Genomic DNA, 16525 nt, shown 5'->3' with positions numbered 1-16525 from the left:
GCTAGTATGTGGCTATAAAGTAATATGATTTCTTTTATTTAAGCAGTAAGTCACTTTTTTGCTTATACATATAAACACATATTACAATATAAATACGGAACCTACCATTGGATCAGATATTATTTATCTCGTGTCTGTAATTACACTTTCTAATTCGCTGAAACAATTCACTTTAATTTGTACTTTTACTATATAACAAATATAAATTATTTAAAAACAAAACAAAAAACAAGACACCACGTAGATGACAGCTTTAAGACGAGTTCTAAATCAGGACCTAGGCTCCATGCGGAATGATCGTCTTCCAAGAACTCATAACATTAATTTAACTTGCTTTGTTTAAATCAAGCAAACTGTCAAATACACTCGTAGTCACAAACAAAGTATTATTTCCGATAGCTCATATAAAGAAATTACATCTTAGTAAATTCAATTATTAAGTCTATTCGTTAGGTAAATTATTTTCTTTTTTTTAAGTTAGCTTTTAAATTTACAATTTACAAGATTAAATCTAATTCTAAATCTAAATCTAATTCTATAAATGACGACCTCCGTGGTCGAGTAGTGTGTACACCGGTTTTCATCGGTACTCTCTATTCCTACACTCTCATAATCCTATGGGATGGGCAATCCCACAGAACTGGGAAGAGTTCAGATGCAAGACCGTAAACTTTTAGCCATAGTTTTTTGTGTTTTGTGAAAGTGTATGCGCTCCTAAATGCTTTTACTGATAGATCCTTGACTGACAAACAAAAAAATATTTATCAGTCCGAACTCGAATTTGAACCCAAAACCTCGGCTTTATAACTAGCTTGTAGTCTGACGGGACAGTCAAGGAAGGATGATTGAATTTGTGTAGACGGAAATAAGGGGCTCAATATAAATATAGTTATTGCGCCCCATACCTCTGTCTAGGATACATCACACTAATTCACTGTGAATATTACAATTTTTTAATATAACGTGTGTAATAATATTGTATTATCGTTTATAAAACTCGGAAAACAATAGCTTAATATGATGAATAAAAGTAGCGATAGAATAACAATGACGCTGACACAAAGGCTTCGTCCTCCAATTCTTTGAAAAATAATTTGGACTTTATAAATCATAATTATCATCATAATACATATTTAATGCTCAGATTATAAAACAAATGACAGATGGACCGTGCGAAATATTATTTTGAAGCAACAAAGCGAATACAAAATCAAAGGCGAATGGAAATTCGAATAGACTTAAATGATTACATATTTGATCGAATTTCGACCACTGTTCGAAGTCATTGTAAAAGTGATAACAATAACTATTTAAATTTAGAAAAAAAATATATTATCTTTTACAAGCGTGTATTAAAATTAGTGTTGGTATATCACGAATAATCAAGTTATTCATTAAAGTTAGGTAATGTGGTTAAATGTTGTGTTAATTCAATTACCCTGAGGCGTTAAAACGTTAGGTTCGTTATCATAGGAACCGCTAGTATTCAATTAACGTAGATTAATATTGAGACGGTAGCTTCTAATGTTTTAATGAATATCCTTCGCAGTTTTGCCCGTGAAAATATTCATTTGTCTTAGTACTCTAATTAATATATTTCCTTGAACGGCGGGTGATATTAAGACAAAAGTGCACCTTAGAGGAAGAATTTCTTAAAATCCTTTTTACATTTATCTTGGCTTTACTAAGTAAGGGTATTTTTTATACGTTTTGGTCCTACATAAAATACTTTATTACAAAAATAATTATTAAATAATACATCATTTTCACATATAGCAGGGGGTAAAATTATCTGACATCAAGAATTATATGTAAACTAAACGCCACTTTGGGTACAAAGCGGCGTTTGTTCTAAATTACAAATTTACGTAATTATGACTGTAACGTACCCCGCAATATGCCGCGCATAAGTATGAGTAACATCGAACTTGAAGTAATTTATTATGAAAAAAAAACAATAAAAACAAAACGTTTCGTTGGTAAAATTTAAATTATTCTCGTATTATAATAACAACGTATATCAATGAAGGGTTTGTCGCTCCACGAATATGAAAGCAAGATGACGGCTGAGACAAGGTATTAAGTGCGCGTTGTGTCGTAATTCAAAACGCAACTGCAACGCAATGCAAGTGGTCATATACGCGTCCGCTGGATTTCCGGACATTTTCAAACATTTCGAGTGTTTGATAGATGCGTGGAGCGCGTTCACTCTTGACGCAAATTAAGAGTGTTACGCCTTTGGTCGACACGACATACGAATCGGTTTTACCCCCAATGCGCACCAATAAATATTTCACATCAAAAATGTCAATAATAACTTGTACTAAACAATTTTAGAGAGCCGTGATGGCCCAGTGGTTAGAACGCGTGCATCTTTACCGATGATTTCGGGTTCAAACCCAGGCGCCACTGAATTTTCATGTGCTTGATTTGTGTTTATAATTCATCTCGTGCTCGGTGGTGAAGGAAAACATCGTGAGGAAACCTGCATGTGTCTAATTTCTACGAAGGAGGAGTGACAAATTTACAGGCTGCTAATGTAAAGCAATATACATATTAAGAAAATGAATTTAATTCTTTTGAAGTTTGTATGATTACATTTATTTACTCTGTGACTGTTTAAAAAGACATAACTATTTACTGTAAATATTACGTGTTTCTCTATATTTAACATGTAAGACTGTTCGGGTCAGACGACATATAATGGACACATCAAAGACAAGGTTTCAAGCATTCAAAGCAACGTCGCTCACAAGTTACATGTATCGATCTAATGAATTAAATATCAAAACTACCGTATTTGATGTTTGTCGGTAGATATCGATTTATCTTTACATGTATTTTTTATCTGTAATATAAGCTTTAGCACACATGACTATTTTTCATTGTAGCATTATCTGGAAATTATTTATATATTATAATTTCCAGACGGTGTATAGAAGTATTCTTTTGTTTCCCAAATTTTTCATGAATTTTTCAATTTCGCTAAGTCAATACACTGTTCGTGAAACTGGCTATTCGATAAAATACCACAGATTAGACAACTTTTTCTAATTAATAAAATTTAAAACTCATGTAAAAAATATATTAAAATATGGACATACACGTATTATTGACTAATTATTTGTATGAACACAATACATTTCTTTGACAATACACAAATATTTAAATTACGAAAGCATTTTTAAATTCAATATTAGCATAAAAATTCAATGCTTACAAAACCCAACTAGAATGTATTATATGAATAATTAATACTTAAACTCCATACCATATGTGAAACTGTATAGTGAATGGCTTTTCAATACTGATACGTTCTAAGCAAAACGCTGCGTGCTTCTTTGATGTTTGCGGCAAATTAACAAAAGCAAGACACTAGAATAAGTTATTTAATCGATCAATACATTGTTTCGAATATTATTATTTCGTGATTAAATTACAATATATTTATTTATTTATTTACAGAGTGATATAGAAATCATTAGAATCCCTTTCAAACAAGACTCTTTATAATATCATCCATAATACATCCATACTAAATTAGGGTTAAAGTGATGCGCGGCACAGCCGAAACACGAAACACGAAACATAAAATCATAAAAACAGACACAAAAACAGATTAATGACTCTTTGCGAGAACTACCTAAAAATGTATTTATTTATTGTATAGAATAGGTAGGCTGACGGGCAAAAATCTTAAGGTCACACCATCGCCCATAGACATTGGCGCTTTATGAAATATTACTAGTTTTTAGTGTTAGGGGATGGGGGGGTCTTTGTCTAAGTCTTCGACTAAGCCATAGAAATGGTTTGGCATTTCTAATATTAATATAGATCCTTTACAACGCATTTCAAGTAATAATAAATTATAAATTATTCAAGTATTTAAGTTGCAAGGGTCAACGTCGTCGGTCTGAAAATATTTGTAGTGAACAAAGCTATACCTATTGCCTACCGAAATTATCAAAGGGTCCTTTCACCTTGTTCATACCACGCTTCTCAGACCATGTTTCAAAATGAATCTACTTTGGGTGAGAATCACATTCACGATATACTGGTTTCTGTTAGTGGTTAACAGAATTAAAAAAATATAAAATACATCATTGTACCTGAACAGAGATAGCTCAGTGGTTAAAACAAGTCAAGTTCGAAGATTGTTCAAGCCAGGGCAATCATCACTGTTTTTTTTTGTGTTTCTATGTGGCAAAGAAACCTGAAAGTGTATCCACGAATCAGCATTACAGTAGCTCTTCTTAATCATATTCAATTCTTTATCATTCATCTTCTCTATCCATCAATATATTGTAAGCTATTTAAAAATAAGTAATATATGATGTACATAAATATGGTCATGATTTGACTATATTTATTTAAATGTGAGAAAATCAGCAAGGCGGGTAGACAAATAATTGCCTTGCCTGGGTTTGAACCCGCCATCATCGGTTAAGATGCACGCGTTCTAACCAATGGGCCATCTCAGCTCTAAAAGAAAAAAATATTAACCATTATTATATTAGCCTTACATCGCCAATGCGTTACCTTACTTATCCTCCTCTCCTAATCACGTACTATTGGAATACAAAAATACTAATATCTTTGTGTTTGATACCTACTCAGAAGGGCTCGCAACAGCTCCACCAAAATCATTTTAGAGGGATAAACTTTAATATTTATAAATTCAATTAAATTTTAATAAATTGTTACTGAAATTTATTTTGTTTTGTACCCTTTTATGTCAACGTCAAAACGAATACATAAATTAATTAAGCGAGTTCTACAATATGTTATATCGTCCCGTTTTAATAAAATGGTTTCACACAAATCTTGTCATATTCATTATTTGACTATGACGTAATGTTCGCATCTAACACTTATACCATAATGGCATTAGAAGATATATTTTCGTATATAAAATTGACACAATTTAAAAGAATTTTAGAAGATTAATATAGCCTAAAAACCGGTAGGCAACACAGTAGTTACTATTTTTCATCAATCGTGTATAATAATAATACAATATATATTAAATCTGACAAGGACTCACCGATTCCTAGAATAATGAATACTAAATTATTATCCGGCTATAAAAATAAGTAACCTTTACTAACTATAAAATATTATAGATCCAAACGTTACTCTGACTGTATCACCTTCAAGGCCATCACCACCGAATCAATGTTGATAGTTTCCTACAAAGCAAACTTGAACCCCCAAAGATACGTAGACTACATAGATGAGGGGTCGTGTGTAAGTTCTTGTAGGCTTACCTTCACAAATTGAATTTCACGCAGATGACGCGGATAGAACTAGTAAAACATATAAACAGAAACAACGCCTGATCAAATTATTGTAATATGTAGATTCTACCGAGGAGAACCGGCAAGAAACTCAGTAGTTACTCTTTTTCAACATCTAAAAATACAGTCATGTTAGTTAAATACAATTATATATGTATGTTATGTCTCCTTTCTGGACAAGCATTAACTACACGCTTTTTTATCATATCGATGTGCTATGGCGTCCCCACTCCTAACACAAGTGATAAGCTTAAAAGGAGGGGTAAATAGGAATATAAGTAATTCCTTAATTAATTATTTTATGTATATTTATATATACACAATTCTTAATATACTAAACATATATTTTTACTCGATATAAATTATATAATATTATAGTCTACTTGGAAAATGATTACCAACGTCGTGAACATTTGCAACACCGCTGGAAGGCTCGCAGTTACTGGCCTTTAAGATATGAGTATGTCCACTTTCTAAAGGTTACCAAGTCGGTTCGGAAAATCCGCCCGCGATGCATGACTACAATGTAGATATTTGTGTACTTTGTTTATGTATTTTGATACAAATATTCTTACCAAACTTATTTGTTGATTGTCTGATATTGCATTAAAACTGCCTTTTTCTAGCTACTCTGATGTCATCAGTTCTTAACAACCTTTAAGTACAAAGACTGGATTGCCCATATTAGGGTACACATTTAATAGAACCACATCCGAACGAAGGGGTTTTTCTCAGGATGTTTTCCTTCACCGTCAAAGGAATTACACAGATTAAGCACATGAAAATTTATTGGTGCTTGCCCGGTTCGAATTATCGGTTAAGATTCATATGTTATAGCCGCTGGGTCATAGCTCTATTCTTTATTAGTAAAAAAAAGCCGACTTCACATAATTATCTAAAAAAATAAATTATAAATATGTACTACTTAAAAATATTATAAATGGGACCAAACCACAAATGTGTCGTCTTTTCCATAGCGGTTCAACGCTTTAAAATAAGAACAACCAATTCGATCCGATAAAACTTCTTTTTTAAAGTAGGTTATAAATTACATAACTTTAGAATTAATTAAACAGCCCTGAAGTTTTTTTTTTCGTTCAAAGAAGTTTTTACGTATCATAAATTCAAATAATAGACGTGTGCCATTTATTATTGTGCCTTATTATGTACTGTATAAAATAATTAATATACCTAGTTTTAGTACACTACAAACTTTTATTATAGAAAATTGCTTAGGACTAAATAAAAAAACTTGTGTTGTACAACGGGCAGTTATATTACTAATTAGCTATATCTACCAGACAATCTAATCTAAGAATATATAATCTACGTAGGTATACATATATATATATCAGTAACACCTAATAAGTAAATTAAAAAATATTTTAAAATCATAAATTACATATATTCATCTAAATTATTATTGAGACGATAGTTTTTAATACTATACCATGATTAAGAATCCAATTAACTTTTAATGATGGATGAACATTTTAAGAACTAAACAATGTTTATGGTGTTCCAATTTATTCGACATTATAAACATATAATTCCAGCTAGCTGTCCCAACTCCTTACTGATAAAATAAGGAGTAATATAATACCGAGGACGATCTAAACCATTCACTCAAAAAATTAATTTGATCACAATCGTTCCAGGAATGTTGAAGTTTAGTGACCCACGTAGAAGAATTATATGTATAGAGATATACTAAACACACAATAAAAATATGAAATACCCCGTCGCCCACGATATTCCATACCAATAGATTTTCTGAATACTAAATGTATTTCAAAGGTCGTTTCGAACATTGCGTGACCATGTTATACGTTCGATACAATTGTTCCAATTTTGAAATTGTGTAATTCTTTTTCTAATTATTGTTATTTTATTTTATAGGTACTTCAAATGTTTATTTTGATATTAAATTTATATAGGCCTCAACGAGAGATTATTTTTTAATTGTCATTTATTGAGATTTAGAAATAGAACACTGTTTGGTTTTACGTTTAAAAGTTCTTTGGGCACAATCGGACTATTTAAAGTTCCGGTCAAATGAAAGTTCACTTCTGGTTTTTTTTTTATTGCGCATTTTATTTTACAAAAATATATTAAAACAGTACGGAAACGATGTATTCAAATGAGGAGGGTAAATATGAAAATTGTTCATTTTGCATCTGTGATTCTGTTTGAAACGATTAACATACACAAACAATGTTTTTTGTAGGCTGTTTAATAAAAAGTTATAGCGTTTATTAGTTAGAACAACAAAAAAAAATATATATTGTGTGTGTTCAATGTATAAATTGTAATCAGCCTAGTACTACAAGTATGGTGCTCACTTAATAACCTCAATTTAACATTTATTATACCGACATACGTGCATTAACATTGTGTAGTGTTTACGATAGATAGTTTGAATATATAGCGAGACAGTTTAAGTACAGGCACAAGGAATATAATTTTACCCGTCTTAAATCCCACGGTTAGCAATTTTAAACCGAATCACTGAAATGCAAGGCATATATTCAGAGGTTGAATAACTGATGAGTTAGAATCAGTAGTTGAATGCTACGTTAGTCTAGTAACAAAATATTCAAATCTAAAGTGTTAGTAAAAATTATGTCACTATTGATTTATGAAGTTATGATTCTATTCGCGCGATATGAAAAAAATATGAGAATGAATTTTTATGATGCGCGTACACGGGCATGAAAACTCCACGATAAATTTGCTCGCTAAGCCGCCAATTCAATGTCAAGTCGCTCGATATAGACAAACATCACATTTTATCTTATTTAACAATGTTTGTTTTATTACAAATTTCATATGTGAATGTGAAATTTGTGAATGAGATAATGGTGAAACATTAGAATCATCATAAAAATAAAATGAATCTTCAATTACTTACAAGTAGATTGCTATTGTTTTATTATAAATAATAATGTTTCTAAATGTGTTGTTAATATTTCATTTGAAACAGTTTCTGCATTAAAAAAAATCTAACGACATATGGGGCATTTCGGTAAAATTTGTTAATAATATCATTTACGATATTGCTCCGTATATAGTAGTAATTTTTAACAAGAGTTTGGTTAAAATGAAGTAAGTTTTACCACTTTTTAAGACTGGAAACAGAAGCGATCCCAGTAATGACAGGCCTATTTCATCTTTAAGTAAAATATTCGAAAAAAATATTTTAAATCAACTTCTGGCCCATTTCGGTACAATTACTATTTTTCATAGTAAGCATTTCAGTTTTACAAGAGATCGCTCGACAACTGATGCGGCAATAGCACTTCTCAAACATATTTACAATGCTTGGAAAAAATCACGGTATGCTATTGGAGTATTCTGTGATTTGTCTAAAGCATTTCATTGTGTAGAACATAAGACACTTCTTGATAAGCTCAAATACTAAGGTATTAAAGGTAAAGCTCTTGATCTCATTACATACTTAAGTCAAAGAGTCCAGCAATTTTTCATTAATGAAATAAAGTCTTCTGGATCTACGTTAGAAATGGGTATTCCAAAGGATAAATTTCGGGTCTCTTTCTATTTCAAGTATATATAAATGATCTTCCTTTCTATGTTAAAGGTATTTGTGATATAGTGTTGTTGGCTGATGATACTACATTGATTTTTAAGTTCAGCACGAAAAAATCTGATTATGACAATGTGAACAGTGCATTATCACAAATACACGATGACTTTATAGTAAATAATTTAGTTTTGAATGCTCAAAAAACAAAATGTCTTAAAGTATCAACCATGAGAACTAAGTTGTTATGTATCTTATGCCTGTGGCAGGCATAACAGACATAACAACTTGGCTCACTCACCTTTCAAACCGAAACACAACAATACAAAATATTACAGCTTGGTGGTAGAATCAATTATAAGTTAGTAATAACTACCCAGCCAGGCTAACGCAAAGAATACAAAGCCCTACCACCAAGTAACACTTACTTATTCTTAAAATAAATAAAAAATCGGAAGAGATCGAATGCATTAAACTCTCTTAACTAACAAAGTCAAAGTCAAAGTCAAAAATCTTTATTCAATATTGAAGTGTTTACACTTACTTATTGATTGTCAAAAATCTACCACCGGTTCGGAATTTACACACTAAACTTAGTCTTATGTGATCGTGGGCCACCGCCCATAGACAATGGTGCTGTGATAAATATTAACCATTCCTTACATCACCAATGCGCCACCAACCTTGAGAACTATGATGTTATGACCTTTGTGCCTGTCGTTACACTGGATCACTCACCTTTCAAACAGGAACACAAAAATACTGAGTACTACTATTTGGTAGTAGAATACCTGGTGAGTGGAATATCTACCCAGACGGGCTTGCACAAAGCGAGACCACCAAGTGAATAATCTCATAATATTACTGATATTATGATAAAGATGACTTCGTAAAGAATTTATTTGGGATATAATATTGTAATAATAAAACAGGTATAGCAGCCGCGAAATTAAGATCTTTACCTTACTATAAAACTTTCAACGCTGAAACGGGAATATAAAATCGGCCTTGCGTGATAATTCATAGTCTTTACAATTTCTTTCGAATTTGTTGAGTGGCTGTCTGATTTCAATTTTAGAAGTATTTTTATGGTCGCGTTCGGTCTACAATGGATTCTTGCCTGGGGCGCATGTACGGGAAAAATACTATGTACTACGTAATGCTTGTACGTTTTTACGATTTGGTAACGAATGAAAGGTTTTATGACCCATCTTAATGATTCAAATCAATGTCAAACGAGATGTTAAAGTTTATGACTGGAACGCAATCTTAATATAATTAAGATTACAATATTTTTTACTAAAGCTCAAATTGTAGAAAATAGTCGTGCAAGACAATTTATTAATCGTGAGAATTATTGTTATTCCTAAAAATAAGGATTTTACAGTCGAGAAAGTATGCGCACTTTGGACACGAACGGTAACTTATTTGGTAAGTTTTTGCTTTCCATGACTAACTACTGACAAGGCGATTGTGTCGAATGAATAGCTCCTGATTCTTCTGCTTGCTAGATGAGGACCTAGTAACCTTTTTTGAGATATTTTGGTCCCGAAGTAGACACGATAGTGTTACTCTACTGCAACTACCAACGACTTTTTCCAGAGACAATTGGGTGCAATTAAGATAATTATCTTCCAGGTGAGATCTACCAAGTGCGCAAGTAGCAGCACGGCTTCTTTTCTCTTCGTTCTCACATGCAAAAGGAGTTGGATATTTTTCGAAGATTTATTACACATAGAAAAATAGAAAAAATAGGTTGTTGATCAAAAAGGCTAAATGAGTTTAATGTATTCGATCACTTCCGATTATTTATTAATATTGCTGCTGGAAGGAATATAAAAAGTCAACAACAGCAATGTGCACTCAATTAGTAGTAATCAAAAATGTAATGATGATGATGATGCTGTAATTTTACGATTATTAAATTGTAATATTTAATTTTATAGGAAATTGCAATAAATATCAGACCATAAAATTTAAACCAAAACTAAATGAATTATATATGTAAGTGTAATAATATATGTTACATGTATTTTACAAGTCATATAAAAATATTAGAATAAATAATAACGTTATACCATATTGTTTAGTATCTTTAAAGACTTACTTTTATCTTCGTTTGAAATTCTACCTTCATTCTTCAATATACTCAGTAAACCTTCACTCATTTTAAACTTATTCAAAATAAAATAAATCTAAAACAATTTATTAAAAAACTTTTTTTTTCAATTATTATAACTTATACTTCACTTTATAAAGAATAAATTAAGTAAGTCACAGTGAAGTTAAAAAAAAACTTATTGATTTAAGTAGTTTAAATGTTCAGCGTTTTCGTATTATATTACGTAGCACACGCGCTACGAACGCGGCGTGCGGCTACGCCAATCTACGACGTAGCACTGACTGCAAGAATAAAACATCTCCGCGCTAAACCACTATAGTGGTAAGTGGCTAAAGCGCTATAATTAATGTAAAAATACCAACTGCGAGAAGGAATTCGTACAAATATACAAGATGAAATTTTGTAACGGGGCGCACTTGTATATTACTTTATATTCTTACCAAAGTAATATGTATATATTTTCCTCATTACTTTTATTTATTTTTAAATCTTACTCAACTATATGTCAATTGAGGAACATTTTTTTCTTATAATAACAATAAAAGATTTTTATTTCCTCATTTTCCTTCTCGATTCTACGAAATAAATGCGTCGTATCCAATGACGAGAACATGACGCGTCGTTTAAATGACAGAGAACCTTTGCAAATATGCGAGAGGAACGAGTTCTTGTTAATGTATACAAAATGTTAGAAAAATTTTAGTTTCGTATGGTACATACATAATTCATTTGGTTCATGTTTTTTTTTTTTTTTACCAAATCCAGTCACTGTTTCGTAATTTCATAAACATTGAACATATTTTATGTTAATAAATCGCAGTGTTTTTAAAAGAATTTCGTGCATGATATTTATGATATATTATATTATATTTAAGATAAATTCATACTAGAAAGTCAGAATTGTAAGTGGGTAGGTACTAGCATTCGGACCGATTGTCGTAAGTTGATTTTGAACATCTACATGAAATGTTTGTAATCAAAATCAAAATAAACTTTACAAATAGGTATTAAAAGGTACTCACAAAAGCATGTTTGAATCGTGATTTTACAAGATTAAATTAAATTGAAAGATATCACCAAATCGGAATGGATATTCGACTCAGTAGCTACTCTTTTCTGACAATCAGTTATTAAGATAGAATACTGAATTAACATTTTTTTTATATTTTATAGGTAAGCGGACGAGCACATGGGCCACCTGATGGTAAGCGGTCACCACCCAAAGACATGGGTGCTGGAAGAAACATTAATCATTCCTTACATCGCTATTGCGTCGCCAACCTTGGGAAATAAGATGTTATGACCCTTGTGCTTGTAGTATACTGGCTCACTCACCCTTCAAACCGGAACACAACAATACTGAGTACTCATCCAGACGGGCTTGCACAAAGCCCTACCACCAAGTTATACAATTGAATTTTTACTTATCTTGCATAGGAAAATAACGGAAACGAACTCCAAATTATTTATTGAGTAATACACCTAATTAATCAAAATTTTCTTAACATGTATATGCCACTGTATATAATATATACATATTATATACAGTGGCAAAGCTAAAAGTATTTCGGGAAATTTAGTATAGTCTTAAACCTGTTGTTACATTATTTTTTATTAATTTATGAACTAATTACATAGTAAAAGACTCAAGACAAAAAAGTTACGGTTTACTTGTGTTTGCAAATGCAATTTCGCACTGACTCGTTAGTCTTGGCTTAAGAAAAGCAACCATAACGGAAATTGCGACTAACAAATACAAATTGTCTGTTGAAGGGATATCTTGTTACCAGCCTCTTCTATTTTAGAGACTGTTCTTGATTTTTTTCTGTTGATAATACACACTAAACGAACTCTTATACGTATTATTCAGAACTATAAATCTGACAATGTATGTGGTTAGAATGGTATTAACACTAGGTCTTGTAGCCGTATAGTTGATAGTTACGCGGTATAATGAAGTCGTACGTGTAGTCGTTGAATTTGTAGTAAAGGACGTTGTCTTTCAGTTGAATTCGTTACAGTAATTTTCCGTACAAACAATCAATGTTGAATTATTAGCCAAGCCGGTGGTTTATTGATTTTAAATATTAGTCATCATTATCATTACATAGTATAAAAAGGCGCTTAGCGCTGTCTGTCCCTATGTATGTATATCTTTAAAATTACACAATGGATTTTGATGCGGTTTTTTTAGTAGATAGATTGATAGGAAGGTTTATATGTATGATACGTGCACAATATAGTAGATAATAATTAGATAATTTTAGAGGTTTCTGAAGTGATGTCGTAAATAAAAACATTATTTTTGCGCTTACATTGCAAAGCCTGGCTGAACGTTACGAGATAGATCAAAATAATGTACTGCAATGTTATATACCTTAAAAAGGTCTTCAAAAAAATCCACGATGGTATATGTCTATCTCTTAGGGATAACCCACAATAACTATTTTTATCCTTTACTTTTTACGAGAAATAATTGTTTATTTTCGAAGCGATTTTAAGCAATACAGCATTAATCCTTATCCAATTAAGTACCTTAAGTACATTGTGCATTAAATATAGACCAATATAACCCTTAACAGCATGTAATTTAAATCAACATTTTCGAAGATATCATAAATTTAAAACTAATGACTGAAAAACTGTGGACGTTGTACAATCCGTAGTATATTTAGTATCAGCATTGCACCCGTGCGAAGCCGGGGCCAGTCGCTAGTGAAACGATAAATCAAATAAATTGGATGTTTTTGGGTAGTTACTTCAAAGATACATCAATTGTAAAATTACTGCTATTCCATTTGAATCAAAATATTTTTATTTCTTTTACTTTGTATATGTTATATAAAAATCGTAGCCGTGATAAAAACTATAAAATGCACCATGTTGCCTTTTCTTGTGGCAATTTTTCATCTGACGTATTAAATTTTGCGGTGTTTTTTTACCGCCAAGCGCTAATTATTATAATCATAAATAACACATCAAAAAACAGTTGTTCCATCTTCCATTGAGATTTACGTGTTTGTACCACAAGGCCATCTCGGTTTAATTTTCTTAAAAAATAATATTTCCTCTCTTAAATGTTACATTATAACTTAAACTAGTACAATAGCAAAATAATAATTTCACCAAAAATTTGATTTGTATCACAATTTTTGCCAACACAATAACGGCTTGGCAGCTGCCTTGCTCTCAAGCGTTTTAATACTTTAAGACAATTTTTATAACTTCGTCGTCATTTTTATTAAAAATTTAACAATATTTTCCGTTATACGATGTAAAAAAAGTTAATTATAATTATATAATTTTGGATTATCAAAATAATACTTATTAATAGTGAGATAATATTTAACACCATATTTTCCTATGGCTTATTCGCACGGAAACAGTATATCTTCACTTTTGTAAGTATATTTGTCTCAGAACCAATTCAATGCAGCAGACGCATTATATTCTAGAATATAAATTAGAATATTTGTTATATTTTTGTTTTATAAGAACCAATGTACAATCCATTTTTAGTAATAAATTCGTAACGCAAATTTGTTGGATAACTTTATACGCGGCCTACTTCACAAATAAACGAAGTTATTACCCTAACGAGATCGAATATAGAAAATTCAGTAACAGTTAGGACGAAAAGTCAACGTTTTGTGCAGACGTTGCCGGACTCAAGTTTTTTTGTATGTGCCCATTTTTTACAAAGTAACGTGAGCGACTGACTTACTTAAAGTTTATATATTGTGGCATTTTTTAATTCCATGAAATAAGTCGTTATTAAAAGTTAATCAAAATGGAATTTGAAAAATAAAATGAATATTAAATTATCAAAGGCACCAGTTTAAACTTAGGGTTGTAGATTTTGATGATTACTGAAAACAAGAGCAGACGTAGAACACCAACTTGGAACGTAGTTTCTATCACTGCATAAATAACAGATACAATGAAATATTTTAACAATATCTGAGTCATTAAATGAAAAATATAAGCCTTTATACCTACATATTTAGATATAGGTTATTGTTTAAACACACATATTATAGCAAAAAATGTCCTGACGGGTGAATTCTTACACTAATTTCGGCCTCGTTCTCATTCGCCAAGTGTAACGTGCGACATAGAACGTCATACCGAAAATTGCCAGTGCGAGAACTTTTTTTAGTTTAGGTATGGACTAGGCGGGCCACGGACGTTAGTTTCCTCGTACCATAGGATACATTATTTGCACGTCTGAAATAATACAATATTTTTAACTTTATTTACATTACCAATGTGTTTCCATTAATGGAACTATTTGCTTTTATTGTTGGACTTTTTTCTCATTACCATAAAAATAGACTGTAGCTCGCAGTATACCTGAAAAGAGTTATAAATTGACCGATTCTTGCAATCATTAGCATAATTTATTAAGTAATGTTAACATTTGAACATAATTAAACATAAACAGATGAAAATTAAAAGCAACACTTAATATATCTTATAAAATGACTTGAAATAAATAGTCTGAAGTAGGCTCTTAAATGAAGAATATTTTGATTGTTTTTAAACTGGGTCACCTAGTTTTGTATTGTTTATTATTGTTCAAACACAATGTTAAGTTTTACAGTTTTGTGACAACTCTTTAACATAGCCATATCAAGTTCGTAGAGTCATTGAAGAAACGCATTAAATATGACCAGGGTGCAGGGTTTCGGGGCGCCTCGACGACGATGGTGAAGTCTTGGATCATTGAAACTAGACCATTGAATTATTTTTGGGCAAAGAGAGATCACAAAAACACTGGACCCAGGCGCTTGTTGTGCTTAAGACGGGATCCTGTTAAGATAATGACACTATCAGTTGTGGTTAAATGATGTAAATCTCTTCGTGTAAGCTATGAATCAAAGTTGACAATATAATACTGGAGATTTTGTTTTAGAACAATATAAACTTAATGTTAAATAATTTCATACAGAGTGATGTTGGCGTCGTGACGTATCGAAACAGAGATCGAGATCTAAAATAAAAAAAATATATACCATTGACACAAACATAATTGTATTGCTCTGTTAGTTTACGCAGGCGCTTCGTTGTTACATTCGCATATTTAAACGTATTAATTATACTTCAATTTATAAACATAACATAGAATGATCTTGTACATTTTTTGCTTTCATTTAATCTCAGAAAACAAATAAATGTTAGGCTATTAATATTCATTACTCGTCAATGCTTCCAAACAACCATATGAGCTAAGTTGATAGTTGTGCCATGTTTTAAGTGCAAGGTATACATACTATATCCCTTATCCAAATCATAAACCTTAAAATTCCTTACAATTTTAATTTGTCTTTTAGGAGCTAAGAGGTATCAAATCAAACTTGAAATATTAGTAATGTTTTAAAATATACTACTAAATTATTTTGTAAAGAAAGGAGAGAATCATATAAAGTGTGGATATACAGACGGAAAGAAAATAAAACTCAATGTGGAAGAGAACTCAGATAATACTAACAGATCCTCACACAGATTAAGATCGCTGCCCCAATATACTGAAAAAAGGTTTTATATCTCCCGGAAATGTGCTTC

This window comes from Vanessa atalanta, chromosome 13, assembly GCF_905147765.1.
Source record: "Vanessa atalanta chromosome 13, ilVanAtal1.2, whole genome shotgun sequence".
NCBI classification, from domain to species: Eukaryota; Metazoa; Arthropoda; class Insecta; order Lepidoptera; family Nymphalidae; genus Vanessa; species Vanessa atalanta.
Note: the sequence above shows the minus strand (reverse complement) of the source record.